Source organism: Mustela erminea, chromosome 14 (genome assembly GCF_009829155.1).
Source record: "Mustela erminea isolate mMusErm1 chromosome 14, mMusErm1.Pri, whole genome shotgun sequence".
NCBI lineage: Eukaryota > Metazoa > Chordata > Mammalia > Carnivora > Mustelidae > Mustela > Mustela erminea.
This window is the reverse complement of record NC_045627.1, coordinates 10,712,524-10,737,428: the sequence shown is the minus strand read 5'-3', so window position 1 is coordinate 10,737,428 and position 24,905 is coordinate 10,712,524. Positions and strand designations below refer to the sequence as shown.

The following is a 24,905-nucleotide window of genomic DNA, read 5'->3' as shown; positions in this document are numbered from 1 at the left end:
TCCATCCATTTCAGTGATGGGGGGTGTTAAAGTCCCCTACTATTATTGCTTTATTGTCGATGTGTTTCTTTGATTTTGTTTAGATAGTTGGCTGCTCCCATGTTAGAGGCATAGATATTTAAAATTGTTAGATCTTTGTGTTGGACAGACCTTTTAAGTATGATGTAGTGTCCTTCTTCATCTCTTTTCATAGTTTTCGGCTTAAAAGCTAATTCATCTGATACAAGGATTGCCACCCCCACTTTCTTTTGATGTCCATTAGCATGGTATATTGTTTTCCATGCCCTCACGTTAAATCTGGAGGTGTCTTTGGGTCTAAAATGAGTTTCTTGCAAACAGCGTATCGATGGGTCTTATTTTTTTATCCATTCTGATACCCTGTGTCTTTTGATTGGGACATTTAGCCCATTTACATTCAAGGTAACTTTTGAAAGATAAGAATTTTGTGCCACTGTATTGCCTTTAAGGTGACTCTTATTGTATATTGTATATTGTCTCCGTTCCTTTCTAGTCTGTTACTTTTAGGCTCTCTCTTTGCTAAGAGTACCCCCTTCAATATTTCCTGTAGGGCTGGTTTGGTGTTTGCAAAATCTTTTAGTTTTTGTTTGTCCTAGAAGATTTTTCTCTCTCCTTCTATTTTCAATGACAGCCTAGTTGGATTTAGTATTCTTGGCTGCATATTTTTCCCATTTAGTGCTGTGAATAGATCATGCCAGTCCTTTCTGGCCTGCCAGATCTCTGTGGATAGGTCTGCTGCCAATCTAATCTAATGTTTCTACCATTGTGTGTTACAGGCCTCTTTTCCCTATCTGCTTTTGATATTTTCTCTTTGTCTCTGAGACTTGTAAGTTTTGCTATTAGATGACGGGATATTGACCTTTTATTGACTTTGAGGGGGGGCTGTTCTCTGTGCCTCCTGGATTTTGATGCTTGTTTCCTTCCCCAAATTAGGGAAATTCTCTGCTATAATTGGCTCCAATATACCTCCTGCCCCCCCTCTCTTCTTTTTCTGGAATCCCAATTATTCTTATATTGTTTCATTTTATGGTATCACTTACCTTTTGAATTCTCCCCTTGTGGTCCAGTAGTTGTTTATCTCTCTTCTGCTCAGCTTCTTTATTCTCCATCATTTGGTCTTCTATATCACTAATTCTCTCTTCTGCCTCATTTATCCTAGCAGTAAGAGCCTCCATTTTTTATTGCACCTCATTAATAGCCTTTTTGATTTCCACTTGGTTAGATTTTAGTTCTTTTATTTCTCCAGAAAGGGATTTTATTTCTCCAGAAAAAGAAAAAAAATTATATTTTATATATAAATTAATTTTATAAATTATACAAAATTATACACACACACACATATTAGCCTGGTGAATCGAACAGAGCCACATACTTTATTCTGATTATATTTTGATCTTTTAGAGGAGACTACATCCAAAAATTTGAATGAAAGAAAAACTTATATCTATAAAAATATAAGGATAAACACAATGAAGGAATGGAATATGACTATAAAGATGAAAATTTTAAAAGATTTTAAAAAAGGTATTGATACCATGAGATGCTGCTTAAAGAAAGAAAAAAAAAAGATGAAAGAATGTGATCAGGCTGGAGACTAGAACAACGCTAGATTAGGGTGTATTTTGTTCTGTTCAGGAATATTTTGATCTGTTAGAAGAAACTGTATCCCAAAATTTTTAAGAAGGAAAAACTTATATGTATACAAAAAATTAAGTTAAATACAATGAAGGATAGAATATGACAATAGAAATTTTAAAAGATTTTTTTAAAAAAGGTATTGATAAGATAAAATATATTTTTAAAAAGGTTAAAATAGGAAAAAAGTAGAAAAAAGTAAAATAAAATTTTAAAAATTTTAATTTTGGAAGACTAAAGAATCATGGGGGAAAAGCCATAAATTCTGTGTGTTGGTTTCCCTTACCTCTGGAGTTCGGCAGTGCTCATTGGTCAGTAAACTTTGTCTTGGTTGGATGTTCTTGCTGACATTTTCGGTGAGGGACCTGATGCCATGACTTTCAAATTTCTTTGCCGGAGGCAGAATCACACCGCCCTTGCCAGGGGCCAGACTATGTAATCTGCTCGGGTTTGTGCTCGGGAGCTTTTGTTCCCTGAACACTTTCCCTAGATCTTTGGAGGACGGGAATGAAAATGGCGGCCTCCCAATCTCTGCCTGGTGGAGCTGAGAGCTCAGAGCTGGGGCACTGCTCTTCAGTGCGCCCCTGGAGAAAAGCGGACCATCCCTCCTGTCTCCATGGTCTCCAGCCGCCCTCTGTGCTCAGCCGGGCTGTGACCCAGTGTTTCTGTCTCTGGCACATGGCCCCGTTTCTAGTCTCCAAACCCAGCATATTCCTGCCACGTGCTCCAGTGCCACTCCTCCTGGGGGATTGGGGGATGAAGGTGAGTCTCTCTGATCTGCTGCTTATACAGTCCCAGCTGAAAGAGCAGCAGCCCGGCTGTGCCTCAGATCATGGCTTAAGGTAACCCAGAGCTGAGACCTCCTTTCTCGGCTCTGTCTCTGTAGCTGGCTTCCCTGCCCCCGATGCCTGGGAGCTCTGCCACACTCAGGCGCCCCCGATCTTTATGTGACCTTCGGCTTCTGAGACTACACTATCCCAGTGGGGGTTACACCCCCTGCTTAGCCTCTGTCATGTCCCCCAACAGAGCAGACTTGTAAAGATTCCTATTTTATGCTTCACGGCTCTATCACTTGCCGGGAGCCAGCCCCTCCCTCTGTGGTCTCTCTCCCCATATATCCACTTGGATTCACTTCTCTGCAAGTCTTACCTTCTGGAAAGTGGTCATTTTTCTGTTCCTAGAATTGCTGCTCTTCTTCTCTTCGATCTCCTGTTGAGTTTGTAGGTGTTCAGGATGGTTTGATAACTAGCTGAACCCCTGAACCCCATGATATTTAGGTCTCCTACTCCTCTGTCACCTTGCTCCTCTCCCCACAAATAAATTTGATATTGATAGTGGTTTTATTGATAAACCACTATTGATATTGATAGTGGCATTATAAGTGGTTTTATAATGATTTTGTTTTTTCTTTTCAAATCTTTGTAATAAACAAATATTGCTTACATGAATTGGAAAAACTTGTTTTTTTAAACTAAGGTATAATGGACAAACAAGTTATATTAGTTTCAGGTGTTGCAACATAATGATTCGGTATTGTGAACATTGTGAAATGGTGAGCACACTAAGTCTAGTTAATATCCCTCACCACACATAGTTAAAGAATTTATATTTTTCTTGTGATGAGAACTTTTAAGATTTACTCTGTGAGCAACGTGCATATATGCACTATATATGCACATATATGCACTGTAATACTATTAACCGTAGACACCATGGTGTACCTTACATCCCAGGACTTACTTATTTTGTAACTGGAAGATTATACCTTTTGATTCCCCCCCTCACCTGTTTCACCCACCCTGTACCCCCACCTCTGGCAATCACCAGTTTGGTTCTCTGAGTCTTTGAGCTTGGTTTGGGATTGTTGTCTTATTTTAATATAAAACTTATTTTTTTTTAATTTCACATATAAGTAGACCATGTGGTATTTGTCTTCCCCTGTCTTATTTCACTTAGCACATTACCCTCAAGGTTCATCCATATTGTCACAAATGGCAAGATTTCATTCTTTTTAATGGCTGAATATCATATATCATCATATATAATATACATATATATATATACACATATATATGTATACACACACAGACCTATATATTTACCACATTTTCATTATCATTCATCTGATATTGGAAAGGGATCTATTATTTAAGAAACTTTTTTTCTAAGCATAGTCATCATACTTCATTTTTATAATTTAGATTTTTATTTCTAAAAGACATAGGCATTGAAATGTTTTGATGATTGTGCACATCAGAGTTATGGTTCTTAAATTTTAGGATTTTAAAATAGATTAGGAGGCTAATAGGGAATTATGAATTTTTGGTTTTGAAAACTGAATAATTTTTAAAAAGCTGCTAACCTTTGCTTTCAATTTTTAAGAAAAGGCAAGGATGGGGCACCTGGGTGGCTCAGTCAATTACACATCCGACTCTTGATTTCCTTTCAGGTCATGATCTCAGGGCTATGAGATCAAGCCCCACATCAGGCTCCCTGCTAAGCGTGGAGGCTGCTTAAAATTATCTCTCTCCCTTTCTCTCACTTTGCCCCTCCTTCTGCTCTCTGTCTGAAAATGGAAAGGATATTCTAATACCATACAACTATAACGAACTTGGTCTAAGAACAAAAGAGGACCCTTCAGAAGAAAGTCCAATAGGTATATTTTTGCAAACTTTATGAGTGTTATATTAATACATGTATTACCATTTCAAATCCCTTAAAATTCTATTTAATGACATTATTATCAAATAAAATTATTTTGGAGACAGTGAAACATGAGGAAGAGATGGAACATCTCCAATGTCTCAATTTCTCTTTGTGTCCTTGTCATTATAAAATTATCCAGTTTTATGCAAGACTATTAAAGAAAATGGAACAGTACTCCTTAATATTTATTACACGCAGTTTGGAACGTTCTAGGTACATTGAGAGAAACCAAGGTACAACCAGCCATCCTGCCTAATTTTAACTTTGAAAAGCCTGGAATTTAAGGAGTCAGGGGACTAGCTACCAAGGTGGCGTCAGTAATTCTGGACCCTGCTGATTCAGCACAGAAAAGGCAGCAGCTTCTATGAACAGTTCATCAAGATTGGTACCAGAAGGGGCACTGGAGAAGACTTTTTCTTCCTTAATTGCCTTTTTCTACTCTGACTATCCACCCCGCCCCCTCAGAAATATATTTTAGGTACTAAATCTCATGATAAAGCCATTTTAACTCTAGTTTGATTCTGTGATTTGAAGCATGGACAGGTTAGTCATTGGCCCTCAGAAAATGTTCACTTTGGTAGGCTGCTTTTTAAAATAAAGCAAAATCCCATTAAAAATAACATCTGTCTCCACTGCCCTTGGTGACTTTGTCCTTTATATAACTAATACATCTATATTCTTCCTTCTACATTCCTCGGAGAGAAATTACAAGATTTATCTTTTTACTCTGACAGCTGTGTTATTGCATAAGTACTGAGAAACAGAACAATGCAATATACTTTAGTGGGGTTATTTTTAAGTGGTCTAGTATGTGCCCCTTTGCTAATATTAATTTGCAGTTCTTAATATGCTCTATTTATGGTTCTCTCAAATAAGGAAAAGTCCCTAGATTAGGGGTTGAACATCTAGTAGAGTTGAGACCAACTGTTGAGAGCTACTTTGTTTTTAATAACAAAGGGAGTGATTAACTCTTATGGATTTCAAATATTGAGATGAGTTTATTGTAAAAGAAGAAGTTATAGCTTCACCATAGACTTCCTGTATGTGGTTCACCACACAAATCTAACATTATTTGTGTGCAGTTTACCAATAATTTTTAGTCCTCATACTAAGTGGTAGGTTGAATAATGGGTATTGTGTTGAAAGGTGCCTGAGGCTTCTTTGGATCCAACCAGAAGGAATATTAAGACAGATTCATAATGTCCACAAAGGGATAGGAGCCAAGACATACACATGACTGCCTGGGCATTGCCAGCCTAGTTTAAGGTAACTTTTTTTTTTTTTTAAGATTTTATTTATTTGAGAGAGAGAATTAAAACACAAGCAGGGAGAGAGGCAGAGGGAGAAGCATACTCCCCTGTGAGTGGGGAGTCCAACATGGGTCTCGATCCTAGGTCCCTGGATCATGACCCAAGCCAAAGGCAGATGCTTAACCAACTGAGCCACCAAAGTACCCCTGAGATAATATTTTTAAGTTGTCCCCTATAATTTAGTATCTGTTTAGACTGTTCTCTAAGCTTCTTCTTGAAGTCCAGACTTTCCAGTTTCATTGTAAGTTTGCTCAGAATCCCTGGTATGTTAGGACCCAATCAAAAATGGTAATTGATCAATTGGCTAATGGATATAAAAATGAGCAAATATTTGGCACCTGAAGGTTGCCACCTTGTACACTGTGTCTGTGAATCCTTGTACCTTCTTCAAAACAATTTTATGATTTGGATTTTCTGTAAGGACATTTATTCCATATCCACTTTGGGCAAACAGTAGCACAATCTCATTCCATCCTTGTCCATGGCAGTTTTGCTATTGCTCAAAGTTAATAGGTATGAGTTCCATATCTTCTATTTCAGATTCTGTTTGTGTCCTCACTATCTACTCCTTATGTCTCCAGGAAGAGGGGGCTTTTCTCCTTCACCTTAGGTAAGCCCCACTCTGCCATTACCTTCACCTGCATCTCCTGGGATCTTGTGCCTCCATTGTTCCCAGGATTGGTAGTAACTGCCTTGTCTTTCTCTTGTCTGGAGCTTTGTCCTCTCCTTAAAGATCTACTAGTCTCCCTGTTTCAGAGTAAACTTCACTTTGCTCTCTCTTGCTCCCTTCTAGCTCCCATCTCATTTCTTGCTGCTCCCAAGTGTCTCTCCAGCCTCGTGCCCCACTTCCTCCCAAGATACTTTCAACAGTGATGGAAATGTCCTAGACCTGTGTTGAGCCATTCAGCACAGGTGGTTCTCGAGCTCTTGAAACGGGAGAAGTGTAACGTGGAGAAATGAATTGTCAATTCTCGACATGTCATTTAAATTTGGAACAGTCACGTAGGGCAAATGGCTGCAATATCAGATAGTACGTAGACTTTCAAAGCCAGGATCCCTCACTTGAGCCACAGAACACAGAACATCATGTGACTGCATCTTCTCCATTCCCCCAAGGACAGTCCTGAGCGAGTACTGTCCCACGTTGGGGAGAAGTGAAATCCACACCTGCATCAGGACTTTGTTCTCTCTGCTTAGGTAACTAAAGCCTTCCTTTCCAGCCCTTGGAAAGAAGAAGTTCTAATATATGTCATTTGCAAAGGTCATTAGCAACTCTAAAAGGCGGCAGTCCAGTGCTGGTTTCTCAATTCTGTCTCCTAACTGCTTTAATGTAATTAATTTGTTACTATCCTCTGAATGCTACCTTTACTTGTCTACTTGTCAGCCTCAGCATCCTCTCTGCACTCACCAAACTACAGAGATTCTTTGAGGCTCCCATCTTGACTTTGCTAAAAATTAAGGTTATGAATATTGGAATCCTTCAATATTTTAAAAATATCTATTGAAGGGGAGTTTGGCTTAGTCAGTGAAGCAGCCAACACTTCATTTTGGTTCAGGTCAGGATCAAACAAACCCCTCATTGTGCTCTGTGCTCAGTGGGGAGTCTGCTTAAAAGTTCTCTCTCTCTCCCTCTCCCTCTGCCTCTCCCCCCAAAATAAATAAATAAATCTTTTTAAAAAGTATCTATTGAAGTTTTATTAGAGTTCAGGCAAGACTATCCTTTCAGGGATCATTTCTATAGTTTGTTACTAGAGTTCAGGCAAGCACCAAAGATAAAGTGGTTGCTAATAAAAATAATAATAATAATAATAAATAAATAATAATAAATATTTTAATAAAATATTTTAATAAAATAACGTACCAGGTCTCACAATCCATGACTGACAGAACTCACGTGCTTCTACACAGTTTATATTGCAGCACCAGCCCGTTCTTCCTATTCTTCAACAGTATTAGGGAATTCCTAGTTTGTTTGTTTGTTTGTTTCTTTCTTTCTTTCTTTTAAAATTTATTTACTTATCTGAGAGCAGAAGAGAGAGAAAGAGCAAGCAAGAGCAGGGGAAGTGGGGCGAGGAAAAAGCAGGCTCCCAGCTGAACAGGGAGCCCAATGTGGGGCTTGATCCCAGGACCCTGAGATCCTGACCTGAGCTGAAGGCAGACGTTCAACCAACTGAGCCACCTAGGTGCCCCAGGAATTCCTAATTTCTTATAGCTCTTTTACCTTTGTTTTGTTTTGTTGTTGCCCTTTGTTTTGTTCTTAACTTTTTGTTACTTAACTTCTCACATAATAGACTTTTCTTTCCCATGAACATCTAAGCTCCCAACATAGGGACCAAATGGTTTCACCCTTTGTGTTCACCAAAAACCCAACGTCGTATTTTAGGCTCTAGTTTTAAAACAACAGATATGATGCTTCTGAGGTTCTGAAATCAGTTTATCATTTACCTAATTTACAACCCAGTTACTTTAATGAAGTTGAAAGCAATAATATGCAAATGTGGCATGTCCATACAATGTAATATTATTCAGCAATGAGAAAATAGCTCTAAAAAGTATTGAGGAAGCATAAATGTGTAGTGCTGTGTGAAGGAAGCCAGTTTGAAAGGTTACATGCTGTGGGATTCCAAATATATGACATTCTGGAAACAGTGAAACTCTGGACACAGCAAAATGGTCAGTGGTTGCCTGGGATTCTGGGGGAGGAGTGAGTTTCTGTTCAATTTTTCTGCAAACCTAAAACGACTCTAAACAGAGTAAGTTCTGTTAGTTTAAAAAATTGAACAGAAAATCATCAGAGCACACCACTCACTGTGAAATAAATATTGTTTCAAGAAATATTTTTTGCTGTTTTTAGATTTGCATGCATGCGTGCAAATGGGTGCCCTAGGTTGGGTAAAAACAATATATATATCGTACTGTGGATGAGAAGTCAAAATAATTTAAAAGCCATTGTTTTAGAGATCACTGCAAAATCAATACCTATTTGCCACCTGACTGAAAAGCCAACTTGGAATTCTGGGAATGATGGTGAGTCGAGCTCACGTAAGAGGAAACGGTCCTTTATCCACAGCCTTCAGTTAGTATGAAATGTGTCTGATGTAATAGGTCTACTTTCTAAAACAGTTGTACATGATAATTACGGGATCCTCTCTGAAAGTGTTTAACCACAGGGTATGACAGAATTAACCCAAAAGTTGTAGATGACAAAATGATTTTTGTCAGGGTATTTTTCAGCGTTCCTGATTGGATGTAGTAGCTACCTTTTCGAGTTTGGGTAACATATTTGGAGTGTCTTGATTTTTGTTTTAGGTGCAGCAGAACAGAATGATAGTCCCTAAACAGTATCAGCCCAGGTTTTTTGCTTGTTTTTTATGTTCAGTTAGCTAGCATATAGTACAGGATTAGTTTTGGATGTCGTGTTCAGTGATTCGTCAGTTGTGTTTAACACCTAGTGCTCGTCACAACACATGCCCTCCTCAGTACCCATCACCGTGTCACCTCCTCCCCACCCTCCCCTCTGAAACCCTCGGTTTGTTTCCCGAGGTCCATGACCTTTCACGGTTCATCTCCCTCTGATTTCTCCCCCTTCATATTTCCCTCCCTTCCCCTGTGGTCCTCTGTGCTATTCCTTAAGTTCCACATACAAATGAAACCATATGACAACTGTCTTTTTCTGCCTGACCTTAGCATAATCCCCTCCAGTTCCATCCATGTCCATGCTAATGGTGGGTATTCCTCCTTTCTGATGAGCATCAGCCCAGTTTTTACCAAATATTTGAAGGAACCTGTGAACATAAAGACTGTGTGTATGTGGCTCCTGCAATCACGCTCCCACCTGGCTCAGGAGAGGTGCCCAGGAGAATCAAGTCCAAGTTTAGACGGACTCCAGTTAGTGGTTTTCTGCAGCTGGCGTCAATACAGAACAGGAGCGTGTTTACGGGGTGACTGGTTTCTGTTATTGTTTGGTTGGTTCTTATTTCCCCTCCCTCTTCCCAACCTTCCCCCTTTCCTCCTCCTCCTCCCATCTCCCTCCTCCTCCTCTTCTTCTTCCTCTCTTCTTTCTTCTTTGTAAAATAGCTCTCCTGGATTCATGTGTCTGGGAAGTGGAATGTCTTAACTGAAAAGTCCAGGCCGTCTGGCGCTGGGGCATCTGTCAAGCTGGAGACGAAGCAGAGTTTCTGGCCTTGGTGCCTCTTCAGGACTTTCCATCTCACCCCGTTTTGCTCTTCCTTTGTCTTCACCCCCTTTCCGTACAGATCACCATGAGGACTTTGACTTCTGTATTAGTCTACTCAGAAGGATTCCAAAAGAATGAACATACAGAATTTCGTCAACACAGTGCTAAACTCCCGGATCCCGTGTAACTCACTTCCGGCACACGTTTCTTTTTCTTGCTGTACCTCCCCAGGAGAGGGAGACACAATGCTTCCCTGCGGCAGATATACAGAGGGTGATCTCATCCCTTTGAATCAGAGTCAGGGGAGTGGAACCATAGAGAAAGGAAGAATATACAGTTAATTCATTTCTTGGTTGCTGCCTAATCATCCTTAAGCTCATTTATGTTTTTAAGGAGCAATAAATAAAATGAAAACCCATATGGGCGTTCCAAATGACACAAGTGAGTCTTCTATCCGGCATGGGAGTTGCGCAATGCTAATTTACTCTTAAATTTTATACAGCACCAAAGGAAATCTATTTATTTTGTGGTTTGTCAATTACAGTTTACAAATAGAAGGCTCTTTCAGTATTTCTTTAGAGACTTTTTGTAAAAATACAGATTCTTGGTGTCTGCCTCAGGCCTCTTGAATCACAGTCTCTGAAATTTTTCCTTTTATTTATTTATTTTTTAAGATTTTATTTATTTATTTGGCAGAGAGAGAGAGTGAAAGAGGGAACATGAGCAGGGGGAGTGGGAGAGGGAGAAGAGAAGCAGGCTTCCCGCCGAGCAGGGATCCCCACACAGGGCTTGATCCCAGCATCCCGGGATCACAACCTGAGCTGAAGGTAAACAGACGCTCAATGACTGAGCCACCCAGGCACCCTGAAATTTTTCCTTTTTAAGAAATTTCTTCTTGGGACGCCTGGGTGGCTCAGTTGGTTGGACGACTGCCTTCGGCTTAGGTCATGATCCTGGAGTCCCAGGATCGAGTCCCGCATCGGGCTTTCAGCTCCACGGGGAGTCTGCTTCTCTCTCTGACCTTCTCCTCGCTCATGCTCTGTCTCACTTTCTCTCTCTTAAATAAATAAATAAATTTTTAAAAAAAAAAAAAAGAAAGAAAGAAATTTCTTCTTTAAGAGAATTTTATTGATTTCACCAGGCTAGGGAACCAGTGGCATGCTGTCTTGGGTGGTAAGTGAAAACCTCTTAAATATCAAAAAAAACTTTTAAAATATATATAACACTTTTGAAAATTCATCTCTTTTTTCTCTTAGTCACGACACCATGTTTACATAATAGTCAGGTTTATCTTTAGGGTGTCCCTTCTGGCCCCCAGAAGAAAGCTACCAAAATTCAAAGACAGTCTTCATTCAAAAAATATTTTCATGACATCAGAAAGCAATAGATGACTATTCACTTGTCCAAGAACCCTCTTTGTATGTAAATATTTACAGAGTTCCTTGTTTCTGACTATAAAGCACTATCTTCAAGTAAGTCGTCCTACTCAACCCAGCTCTGTTAGATCATGTGTGTAGTTTGAGAAGGAAAGTACCTTTATTCCATGTTTGATTTATCACTGATTGAACAGTACCAAAAGCATTTTTTACATTCTAGCTTGTGTGTGGTCCTGTTCTTGGTGCTCTAGAATGAAAGTCCCAAGCACACTGGTTCTTGCTTCCTTCGAACAAACCAGGCCCTCTGTGTGTATCCAGATACTTTCCAAACATGTTCCTTTTTTATTCTGTGAGAGGGAGAAAACAATTGCCTTTACTCCTTTGGCAGAAGGACCCCTTTCAGTGTCTATTTTGCTCTCTCGCATCCCTTATCTTCAGAATCTCTCCTCGTGAATTGTGGGTCCTTTCGTTCCTCAGAGTCTCCTGGGGAGGCAGCTCTGTGAGTCCCCTTCAGATAACACAGACCTCGTCCGACCCCACCCTGCCCTTTTCTCTCTTACCCCAGCCTCTTTCCCTCGTCAGGCCTCCGCGGTCACTCTCCATGAAGCTTTCCTCCTATGTCATTATCACAAGACACTATTGGAAGCTCCCACAAACCATGTAGACAAGGCCCATGGTGAATGTGGGTCTTCCTGGCTTTTCAGCAGGCCTCCTGTCGGCCTTCCAGAATGTCCGAGTCTCCTCATCACAGTGGCTTTGCCAGTTCTCCTTCACTCTTCACCCCCAATCCTCCATGTTGTCCCTCTAACCCAACTACTCTTAGGATACCCTGTCACCTGCTTTTCTGAGGAACCCAGAGCTCACACATGTGCCCTGTAGGCATCTTCAACACGTCCGGCCCTACCCTCCGGCTCTCTCATCCCTCCATCTGTCTCTGGAGAAGTGTCTCTTCAAAAACATCCCCGTTTCGACCCAGACTTTTCATACTATCTCTCTGGCCTTGGACATCTGCCCTTTGAGCTTACTACTGTTTCCTTACCCTGGTATTTTAAACTTTAAAAATTAAAATCTTGTCTTAAAATCTTTTAAATGTTGGATGACCTCACCTCCCTGCCTTCTTTTCACTCATTCTAAAAAATGCTTGAGTGCCCAGGGTGCCTGGGTGGCTCAGTTGGTGAAGCGTCTGCCTTCAGCTCAGGTCTTGATCACAGGGTCCTGAGATTGAGTCCCGCATCAGGCTTTCTGTTCAGCAGGGGGTCTGCTTCTCCCTTTTCTTCTGCCCCTCCACCCCACTTGTGTTCTCTCCCCCTCTCAAATAAATAAAATCTTTAAAAAGAGTCAAAGGGGTGCTTGCGCGGCTCAGTTGGTTGAGCATCTGACTTCCGCTCAGGTCATGGAGTCAGTCCCACGTAAGGCTCCCTGATTAGCAGGGAGTCTGCTTCTCCCTCTGCCTGCAGTTCCCCCTGCTTGTGTTCTCTCTCTCTCAAAGGACTAAATAAAATCTTTGAAAAAAATAAATAAAAACCTTCAGTGCCCCACTGCTTGCCTGGTGCTGTCTCCCGCGAGCATGCATTTTCCTGTGTTCCCTTCATCGTAAGACTCCGCTGTGTCCCCTGCCCTTTAACTCACCGTCATTTGGCTTCTCTTTCTTCATTTTCTCAAAATAATGGTTTTCAGTGAACACTTCTCTTCTCTAACCTAACCAGTTTTTCCAGCTTTTCTACCTGGAACCTTTTTAGAATTTGAGGCAATTGTTACCCTTTTTTTTTTTTAACCTTGCCATCAGTAATATCTGAGAATCTTTGTGTTTTTCCACTTTCTCTAGTTGGTTCTGGGGTTTTGGCTGGAGTCTTCTTTTCCACCTCCTGCCTCCTAAAATAGTTATTCCCTAAGAATGAGTCTGCCTCTCCTGTCTTACACTCTCTCCTTCCGATTCTGCATGTTTCTGCTCACATAACTCTCACAGCTGCCAGGCAGGTAGGTCGCCTGTATATTTTAATCTTTAAACTATCTCTCCAAGGCTTACTTTCTGTGTTGTTAATTGTTTAAATGACCAAATGAGTCACCCTTCCATCAAAATTAACGGCTCTGAAACACAGAACTGTTTACATTGCTCTTGAAATTTAAACACACACACACACACACACACACACACACACACACACACACACACGAGTGCATTTCCTTCTCCTTTTTATCTCAAAGGAGTTACTGTTCTCCTGGTAACTGGGCCTTCAAAATATGTGAATAACCTCCTTTCGCTTTTATATCTGTTCAGTTGAGAAGTTCTTGTGTTGGTCTCTGCCTGCTGGAGTCACCTGGGCCCATAGGACCTGCACTGAGGCCCCCCCCCCGACTTTTCCCCGGTCAGAGCCAATATTGGGGCTCAACCAGTCCTTGTAGTTCTTACAGTTTCAAAACACATCTCGGCAACAATCTTCGGGGAACTTTGAGGAAGAATATTTATTCTTCACAGATTCTAAAAGGTGGAAGGGACACCCAGGGGCCCACAGTGAAGTCATGGGTAGGAAGAGGGAGCCCCCTTTTTTGGGTCCAGGGATGGGGTGTCCATGGGTTAATGGGCTCATGAGGGACACATTTAAAACATGAAAGTGGGAAGTAGGGCTTAGGTAGGAAAGCGTGGGATCACTGAGGTGGTCGGTTACCTCAGTGACCCAGGGCTTTATAGAAGGGGAACTTCATGTGTGGGAGAAGCCTGGTTCCTTCGCTGGGGGGTTTTACGAGCAGCCATGTCCCACAGTGGTAGTATGTTGACTTGAGATGAGTGTCTTGGAAATGGATGCCTCAGCGATCAAAAGCGATCTTGCGATCAGAAGCAATCTTGTAGTATCAACGTCTAGTCAACTGTGTTCTTCATGAGGCTCTTCAGCGCCCATCCCTTCCATTCCAGCCCTGCCTCGGCATCTGCGTCAGTCGCTGTGTGCCTGGACTCTGGGTGTGGTCCTCCAGCTCCTCCAAGGCCTCACTTTTCCCTCACGATCCCCACTGTTGACTGAGCCCCATCACGATTCTGTTTCAACTCCCTGTTACAGATTGATTATCTTTCAACTTATGACGTGAATTCAGTGTGAATTCAAGCTATAAAATGTTGCTCTCCATGAGGAGACGGAAACCCAAAGGGGATTTCCTTGAAGAAGCCTCCCCTCTATCTTTCCTTTTGCAAGAGCCACTTCCGTAAGTACAGATGCACCAGGCAGGCCATATACCCTGTTCCCTAATGCAGCCTCTGGACATTTTCCTGTGCTCCTCTGCACCTGAATCCCCTCATCTCCCTTGTCTTTCTGTCAAAACTCTACCCCACTTTGCAGGACCAGCACGAATCTCCCACCTCCTCCTGCCTGATGAGAACTGAACCCACCCTTCTCTGTGTCCCTATAACTTCATAACTCTGGTATAAAACCTGCTGCTTTCTCCCACAACTCCCAAAAGATATGGAATCAGTGTTTTGTGTTGAATTGTCTCGAAATTCGGCAATGTGTGCAGACTTGAAACACCTTTTTTTTTTAAGATTTTATTTATTTATTTGACAGAGAGAGAGATCACAAGGAGGCAGAGAGGCAGGCAGAGAGAGAGGGGGAGCAGGCTCCCCGCTGAGCAAAGAGCCCAATGACCCTTGCCAAAGGCAGAGGCTTTAACCCACTGAGCCACCCAGGCACCCTCGAAGCACCTAATTTTATTGGGAATTTACTACTACTTAGAAATGTTCTTCATTCATCATTTGAGGATATACTTTACGAATTTCATTTGGCCTCCACTACTTTGGTCCCTGGCTCCTGGTTCGTATTCAGCATTGACTACAAGTCTCTTTCACATAACGATCTCTATCCCATCAGCCTTCTACTCAACATGTTCAGTGAGTGACTCTGCTTTGCTCTCAGGATAAACCACAAATTCCTAATGACCGGCGTTCAAGGCTTTTCCCAGTCTGGCTCCAGCCTAATTTCCTTTAACTGAGCTCAGTGTTATTCTGCCGTTGGTCCCACAGTATATCATCTTGATTCTTGATTCTTTGCCTTTGTTTTAATTGCCCCCCCCTTATCCTTGAGGCACTTCCCTCCTCTGTTATTTTATGAATTATACCCAGAATTTAAGATCTAGCTTATCTCCTAGAAAGCATTTCCTTCTTTTTCAGTTTATCTTTTATGGATCTACGGCTTTCCCACAGTGCTATAGGACTCACTCCCAATAACACTGAGCACCACGTTGGAGGAGGATGGATGGATGGATGGACGGACGGACCCACACCATACATGTATTATATGTGTGTATATGTAACTTTCTATCATTATTCTGATGACATGATTATTTTTTTTCTCAAAAAACGATGTAAACTTCCCAAAGGCAAGGATAATGATTTACTTCTTTACATCCACAGAAATGTTAGATCCCTAGCGTATCATACTCTCTACCTGAGGTCCTTCAGAATAATTAAATACAGAACATCTTGGAAAAGAAAGAAATGTAAGACTTTTCTATTCTAAATATTTTTCTGGGGGCGGCTGGGTGGTTCAGTCGGTTAAGTGGCTGCCTTCAGCTTGGCTCATGATCCCAGGATCCTATGATTGAGGGGCTCCCTGAGCAGGGAGCCCGCTTCTCCTTCTCCCTCTGTCTGTCTGCCTACTTGTGTTCTCTCTCTAGTTCTCTGTCAAATAAATAAATAAAATATTTACAAAAGTAAAATAAGTTATTTTTTAAAGATCTTACTTATTTATTTGACAGAGAGAGCGCACAAGTAGGCAGAGAGACAGGCAGAGAGAGAGAAAGAGAGGGAAGCAGGCTCCCCGCTGAGCAGAGAGCCCGATGTGGGGCTCAATCCCAGGACCCTGAGATCATGACCTGAGCCTAAGGCAGAGACTTAACCCATTGAGCCACCCAGGCGCCCCTAAAATGTTTTTCTGACCCTTGTTCTGTATAGTCATACTCTTCCCTTTGGAATTCTTTAAGCTCCTGTTACTAAGGTGAAATGTGTTACAAGGAGTTTAAGTTAAAATTTTAAAAAACTGTGTCCACAGGAATATTAGAGCCCCACAATAATGGGATTAAGCATTGTTTCTGTACAGCTTGCACTGTTAAACATCCTGGTGTTGTGTTGTTCTAGTTCAACATGAAGAACAGTTCCCAGTTCATCCATAATGTGTTGGTTTTAGAAAACAGAACTCTAATTTATCACATCAGAGTGTGATTGCAGAAGTGTATGTTCTTTGTTGGTAATCAGTACGTGGTTTTGGGTTTGGGTGTTTTTGTTTTTGTTTTTTGGTCCATTCTTGCTCATTAGAAAAACAGTTTGGGGTGTTATTAACAGAAAGAATGGGTGGTTCTAGAGATAATAGGATCAAGAAGGAAATGCCATATTCCATTTTGTACAACACCAAGAAACTGGAAGGGACATTAGTTTCTCTAAAGGGCATCCCTGCCTACGTAGTTGAACACTGCCTTCTACTTTGTTCATCAGTTTCTATGCTGACGGACTGCATTCTGAGCTTCGATCTCACTGGAAAGGCTAGGAGGCTTTGTCAGCGTGGAGCCTGTTAGAGTCTTGTGTTCATCGGGACGGGGCTCAGTGCTTGTGGACCCAAACCCCTCTCATGTGACTTCGAGCCTGCCACTCACTTTCCCTGAAGTTAGCAAGAATTCTGATGCCTTCAAAGGGAGAACTAGGATGAAGATAATGAAGTCCCACTTCCTTTCCCTTTGAAAAATTTTCATGACTGTCTCTTGGTGTTCACTGTGTTGAACTGGCTTCTTGGTTCTGTCCGTTTCTATCAGCTTGTTAAAGCAGACTTGACATTCAGCTCATGGAACCAAGTGGGTGTTTCTCTACACTTTGTTTATTCCTGAAAGAGCCTCTCTTCTGCAGGCCAGGTTTACTGAAATTCATTATTGTTTCATAGAATGAACCAGCCTCAGATTTAACCCATTTCCCCTCAGATTATTCAGGTCTTAACTTACATGTGTGACACACGTTGTTTCACATCTGAGAGCTGCCATTGACTAAAAAATAAAAAGAGAAAAGCGAAGGACAGTTGAGAAAACATAAGAAAGACCCAGAAAGACTTCACCACACTATCTGGGGATGAGCATAGGGACAGGAGCAGGTTAAAACATACATGTCACCCTAACATATGTTAAAGATAATATCTTAGTTAAAGAAATGCAATCTGCTAGGTTTGAAAAACATTTCAGATAAAAAAAACTGCGGATTCATTCCAAAGTTGACAGAGGAGCATACTCACCCCGTAGCTTCAGTATGTAGCAGCACACAGACAGCTTGTGTCTTCTACGTGGCCCCCTTGATCCATGGACACTGGATTATTTTAAAACAGATGCAAGATGTGCATATTCCCCAATGCCCCTAAATTAATATCTTAATATTAAAAATTGTTTTTTAAGATAAAATATTTAATCTTGAAGAGATCATCTCTGGTATTTTAAAAGAATTAAGAAGCCAGTTGTTTTATTTTAACCAATGATATTGAGGTATAATGTATATATGATAACAAGCACCATGTTAAGTGTATATTTGGATGAGGTTAAACAGATTCATCTGGGGCACCTGGGGCGCTCAGTCAGTTAAGCATCTGACTCTCGATTTCAGCTCAGGTCATGATCTCAGGGTCCTGGGATCGAACCCCGTGTTGGCCTCTGTGCTCAGCGCTCAGTCTGATTCTTTCTCTCCCTCTCCTTCTGCCCTTCCCCCACTCTCTCTCTCTATGTCTAGCTCTAAAATAAATAAAATCTTTTTAATACCCCAGGGATGCCGGGGTGGCTCAGTGGGTTAAGCCTCTGCCTTCAGCTCAGGTCATGAGCTCAGGGTCCTGGGATGGAGCCCCACATCAGGCTCTCTGCTCGGCGGGGAGCCTGCTTCCCCCTCTCTCTCTGCCTGATGCTCTGCCTGCTTGTGATATCGCTCTCTCTCTCTGTGTCAGATAAATGGATAAAATCTTTAAAAAAAGAAAAATAAAAAAGCTATATACCCCAGATTTATCTACCATGTTGTTATCACTAAGTCAAGTCGTATAATACATTTCTATTACCGCACCAAGTTCCCTCATGGCCCTTCTTTTTCTGTCGCCTCAGGCAATCACTGTTAAGCTTTCTTACCCATTGATTAGATTTCATTTTTCTAGAGTTTTGTAAGAATGGAACCCTCTGATAGACATTTTTGTGCCTGGCTTCTCTTGCTCAGCATAGTGTTTTTGAGGCTTCCACGTGGTATCCAGGAATATTAGCAGTTCACCCGTTTTGTTGCATTTTTTTCCATTTTGTTGCATTTTTTAATCGCATTGTCTGATATTATCTAGATTTGCTTCTCTATTCCAGCTGAGGGACATCTGCTTTTCCAGTGCAGTGTAACTGTGAATGAAGTTACTATGAACATTTACGTAAAGTGTCTTTTTAAAAAAGTGTCTGTATAGTTACTCCTGGATGGTTCAGTTAAGCATCCGACTCTTGATTTTGGCTATGGTCATGATCTCAGGGTCGTGGGATCAACTGCCATGTGAAGCGTGGAGTCTGCTTGGGATTCTCTCTCTCCCTCTTCCTCTGCCCCTACCTCCTCGAACTCTGCTCATGTGTTAATCTCTTTCTCTCTTAAGAAACCCTCTCTGTACAGATACATGTTTTTATCTCTCTTGGGAAAGGAACTACGAGTATAATGGCTCAGCTATGTACACAGTATATGTTTAACTACATAGTAAAGTGCAGACTGTTTTCTAAAGTGGTTGTACCATTTCACATTCCCCTCAGCCACATATGGGAGTTAGAGCCTTTGCCAACATGAGTACGGTCATTCATTTTAATGTCAGCCATTCTTAGGGGTGTGGGATGACTTCTAATTGAGATTTTATTTAGCATTGCCTGATAACTCACCTTATTGAGCACCTTATATGTAGGCTTTCTGGACTCCTCAAACTCCGATCACCGCTTTCTCAACTCAGGGAGGCAACCACCCTCTGCCCAGTTCCTCTGCCCACTTTCCAGAAATCTCTTCCACACAAAGAGCCCAGGTGTTGTCTTATCTTTGCTTATTAGTTTCCTGTCTTTCAGTCATCACAGTCCTGCACTATCTGTTGGCTGGTTCCTGAAAACAGTTATTTATTTTGTACATCTTCTAAGGTGCTTTTTGCGGGGGCTGTGGGGTACAGCTGATCAATGTAGGTTACACTCCATTCTTGTGACTCTGGCATGGCTATAAAGAGTTGTTCAGGGCATTTTTTTTGTTTGTTCTTTTTTTTTTATTTTGTTTTGTTTTTTAATTTTCTAGTTTTTTGTTTTTGTTTTTTTAAGTTTATCAAGAGCCAAGCCCAGAGAACTCATGTCATATTCTATTTGGGGGGGGGGGACAACTTAATACCCTTAGGCTCACTCTCTGCTAGTAAGAGAATATGATGCCAAGAAAGAGAAGGGAAAGCATACTCCTTTGCTGAGCCTGAGGAATTCTGCCAAAAAGGAATGACAGTGGAAGGGAGGAAATGAAGCTGCAGAGTGTGTGCCTGCCAACTTTGTCTCTTGGCATTTTAGCCCAAAGAATGAGAGGTGTGTCAGTGAAAATGAGGTGTGCACCAGGACAGGAAGCTATGTCCTGGGCAGCCTCCTACAGCATCCCAGTGAGCCCAGCAGTTCAGCACACTAGGTCAGAGGGACGCCTGGAAACTTGGGTTCTTATGTAGCAGAGATAGGACTCTGAGATAGCCAGACAAATTGTCCCTGGCACTTGGGTGCCATCACGTAGCCAAGGGCACTTCTGACCTGAGCACTGCAGCCCTAGGCTGAAGGGGCATCACAGCCACACCCCCAGAAAAGGCTTCATTGTCAGCAGGAGGCGAGATGAGTTAAACAGAGATGTCTACCCAACCAGAGCAGATCAAGAAAAGGCAGACGGCTTACCTACCAGTGGTGAATTTAACTATAACGTCAGCACAGTCAAAAGCATGCAGATCCATAAGGAAACCTGCCCCGTAGTCAGAGCAGATAGAAAAAGTCATGTCTGGAGACAAACACCTTTTTTTCTGTTCCCAAATCTATTGAAGGCACATCTCTTTCCACTATGCATCTCTCTCTCTCTCTTTCTCTCCCTCACACACACACACACACACACACACATTTTAGAATGAAAGAGAAGGTAAACAGAGGTGCTAACCGGTCCAAAAGAAACAGAACAGTACCTGAATTCCACTTAATTTGTGTTTCTTTTTATGCACAAATGAGTAAGTATAATGTGGAGGGAAGGGCAGGGACATGGTTTGTGAATTTCTAATGATTTGTAACATTTATAAACTAGGAAGCACCTTCGCCTTCCAAGAAGCTTCTCTATTTTCATCTCACTTCTAGAAGACAAAGGAGCAGCAAATGCTAAGGTTTACTGCCTAAAACCAAGAATGAGACCAAGAGTGGACAGAGATGAACATGAGACCGTATGAGACAGATGATGCACGCTTGCTTGCTCACCTTTAGTCTTACATGAGGCTGAAGCAAGTGCCCGAGGACTTGGTTTTGTTTCTTCAAATGCTGCTTCTTGCCTGGACAAAGACAAAATGACTTCCCAGAGTTGGAAGAGACCTTGCTGGGGACATGGGTGACATTATAGAGCAGAAAATGAAGGAGTAGAAGAATTCCATAGCTGAGCTAATTTCTTGAGCTTTTTTTCCTAGAAAATGGGATTGGCAGGGCAGGGGCTGGGGGCTTCCTGGGTGGCTCAGTTGTTTAAGTATTTGCCTTCGGCTCACATCATGATACCAGGGTCCTGGGATCGAGTCCTGCATCGGGCTCCCTGCCCAGCAGGGAGCCCGCTTTTCCCTCTGCTTGCCACTTCTGTTTGCTCTCTCTCTCTCTCTTTCTCTGTCTGTCTCTCACACAATAAATAAATCTTTTAAAAATAAAAAGGAAATGGGATGGAGGGACTGTGAGAAGGTGAAAGCTATAATACACAGTGGAAAAGACTGTTGGTCATAGAGCCATTTAAAATCATATACAGTTTATAAAAAATTTTTTAATATCATATACACTGACAATTATGTCAACAAATCGTAATCTTATCTAATTTTCCATGGACTGCCGTGATATAAAAACAATTGATTTTCACCATTATGTTAAAATAGGTCTATTTTATCCTGGCATCATACAAAGTGTATCTCCTTCCCTCTTCCTCCACTATCAAATGGTTAATGATGTAACAAAATAATATTGTAGATGCTGGAAACCATTTAACCACATGAACACACACTCCGATGATATTGTGTTTGTGGGTCTGTATTTTAATTCAATGGATACTTTAAATGAGTACAATTTTAAATTATACGGTGAGAAGGGGATTAAGATTTCTTAAATGTGTTCATAGCTACTTTAGCCTAGCATGACTATTATCTTTTTTGTGGTCACTAGCTAGTATTAACTCACATATATATTTTGTTCCTACTTATAATCAGAACATACAATTTTATATACGGTGTTCTTTATCATTCTCCATATTGACACTTATTTGTTACTTTAATGCTTACTTAATGTACTGTGGAGTTAATATAGCAACATTTTTTTAGATTCTCCCCTGTTGGATATACAAATTGTTTCCATTATTCACTATAATGAATAAGGCTGCAGTGAACATTTTCCTAAGTATGCCATTTTCTAATTTTGAATTGCTATTTTGGATAATTTGTAAGATTACTAAATCCAAGGATATAAATATATTTAGGGACTCTTAATATAGGTATAGGTGAGATTGGGGATTCAATGGGCTGTACACATCTAAAGTACCACCAGAAATATATGAGTTTATCATTTGTTTTCCCAAGAACCTCATCTACATTCACATTTTATGATTTATAATTTTAGTTAACATATTCTGTGTCACTTTCTTATTTATTTGTATTTCTTTCATTGCTACTTAGAGTTTTAAAGTTTATGTATGGCTTTATATAAGCCATACTATTAGTGAGGCTTAATCAAGGAAATCACTTTAATATCAGAAAACACAGATTCAAATTCCAACTTAGGCCACTTCTTGTTGTCAATCAGCCTCTTAAAAAAAACCAGTTTGTTCATTTATGAAGAACTAATGACAGTGAGACCCACTTCATGAAGTTATTGAAATGATTTGATGAATTAAGAGATGTCTCATGTGTTAGCAGCAAAAGGGAATGATTACTACTTCTTCCCCTGCTCTCTGCCTCCCTCATCTCCTCTACCAATTCTCCTGCCCCTGACTTCTTCTTGTGAGGATTATCTATTCAGATTCTCTTGGTACAGAGTTTCACAGAAGCTGCTTTGTCATTCCAGAGTCTACATCCATGCGGGCTCATTGTCAGCGTTTTCTAGGGAACTGATCTCTGTCTTGCCAGGAAGTGCTGAGTTCTATTGCAAAGCGCTGAGCTCAGATCTGTTGGACCCTATGAGTTAACTAAGTGTTCACACAAACACATGGGGAATACACTTGACACAGATGTCTTCCCATAGATCACCCATTCTAGGATTCTGTGGATAGTCCAGTTTCTCTATTAAATGTCTTATCTCCAGGTTTCCTCCATTAGGGGGTTTCTCAAAGAATCTTTGATTTTTTGCCACTTTCTTTTGGTTTGGGGAAATACTTTATCTTAATACTCTATCTGTTGCATCCCACCCAAGAATAAGCTTCCTTCTGTGGTAAAAAAGCACAGTAGGTCAAGCAGTCAAAAGGCAAGACAATTGCTAGAAACTGCATTCTGGATGATGCCATTATTTGGATATTGTCTGACATACCTCCAGTGTCCATTTTCCAGGCATTACTGCTCAGTGGTGGCCTGGAATTGGTATCCACTTGGAGGGTCTTTGTAGCAGGAGCTGTCTTTCCAAGCAGATATTCTTCTTGAAAGCAAAAATAATTCCTAATACATTATCAGGTATGAGAAAGCCCATTAACAAGCATATAATTTCTCAATCGGAAAAGCATTGAAAGTAGAAGTCGCTCTCCTCTTCCTTGAGGGTGGGGCAGTTTGGGGGGCTACCAGAAAATGTTCCAGTCTCTCACCTTCCTGATGAGAAGTTGAACTGGGGAAGTCATGTTTTAAGCTGATTTCATTTCTGGATTTTATTAAAGAGAAAAGCAGGAGGAGAAGGAGGGGAATCGCCGTCTGCAGTCTCTTCCAACCTCGGTAGCTGTTCTTCTTTCTCATCCTCTGGCAAATGCTACGGGCTCCTTTTGATTTTTTTGTTTCTTACACAAGCGTTTCCTTTGTGTGTCACGCACAAGGCATCTTCACTTTGGCATCGCTAAACCCGCTTTCCCCCCATCTCCGCACCCCCTCGCCCCGTTTTTGTCACAAGTGAGCACTGGCCTCTTTTCCCATCTGAGTGTGGATGCAACCATTCCAACTTCTTACCGACGTCACAGCCCTTCATCCTCACAGGGCATCAGCAAAGTTATCTGAGTCTTGACGATTTCCACTGCAAAATCCCACCAAGCCTGAGGGAGGCTCCTATAACAGTTAAGTCCACAGAGGGAATTCAGGGATCCCAGCAGGGTTTAGGCAGAATGACCAGTGTTTCCACTGTGGCTGGGCAGCCCACAGAAGCCACCATTGCCTGCCATGGACCGTACAGAGACACATAGCCTCGAACTTATCCCAACTCACAGGTGAAGAAGTGCGCACTTAGAAGCACAATCTGGTGTTTCCACCCACACTTGCACTCGTGAGGCTGGAAACAGAAAGGGTGATATTAGAGATGGTGTCCTTGTGCCCAGAGCCCCCTCTGCCACACACAGCGAGAAAGCTCCTGACAGGAAACAGGACGGTGACTGGAATGACCCTGCGATGTTCATCATACCACATGCACTTGCTGACGAATCCTGGCCTGGGGAGCCTCTCCTTGCAGCCAGCGGAGGACTGGCCCACACCTTCAGCCTCAGTCTGTGTGACTGACTTTGTCCTTTGGGCAAACCCCTCAACCATGGTCTCCCCTCAACCATGGGTCCCACTGTCCTCTCTTACAGCGGTTGTGAAGCCAGAAGGAGACAGGATTTTGGAACAGGGGTCACATTCTCTACACTTGGTGGGGCAGGTGTCTTTGTTAGTCCTGTCAGGCTGATGTATAGTAATTGAAATCCATAAAAAGATGTTCTGCCATTTGTTTGTGTATGTTCTGTTTTCCTCTCACTATTGTGCGCCCATTAAGGCGGCTTTCGGAACATGTCGTTCCCCCTCACGGCTTCCTGCATTTGAACATGCCGCTTGAACATCCTCCTCCCTTCCGCCCCCAAGCCCTTTGTCCGTCTGCCACTTCCCCACTCAGCTTTCAAGACTTGGCTTAAAGACCCTCTGTACCCTCTCTGTACCGTGGTCGGGCAAGTAATCAGATCTCCATCTAACGTGGCCTCTTCCATTTGACTGGGCTCAGGCTTTTTGAAGGCAGCACCAAGTCTTACTCAGTTTCCAACCCAATATCTGATTCCTCTTATTCACTCGGTAAAGGCTGATCAAAATGATGCGTGAATGTCACATACTTGTTGCCATGAAATAAATTGTATTAATTAGGTGAGTGATTCTTTGCTCATTTGCTATAAAACTTAGGAAGGAATTTCAACACTTAGCTTTTTAATACAAATATATATATGCATTATGTATACATATTAAGGGGGAAGGCTAATAAGGTACTCCCAATTATTGCAAGTTTCAGACTGAGGGCATGAGA

The 24,905-nt window shown here is 41.6% G+C and overlaps 1 protein-coding gene across 7 annotated transcripts in view; it reads left to right on the top strand.

Annotated features, from left to right (window-relative positions):
- The window catches only part of CHRM3 (cholinergic receptor muscarinic 3), a 506,787-nt gene that overhangs the window by 249,516 nt on the left and 232,366 nt on the right, over positions 1-24,905 (top strand). The gene's annotated exons all lie outside the window — the stretch shown is intronic.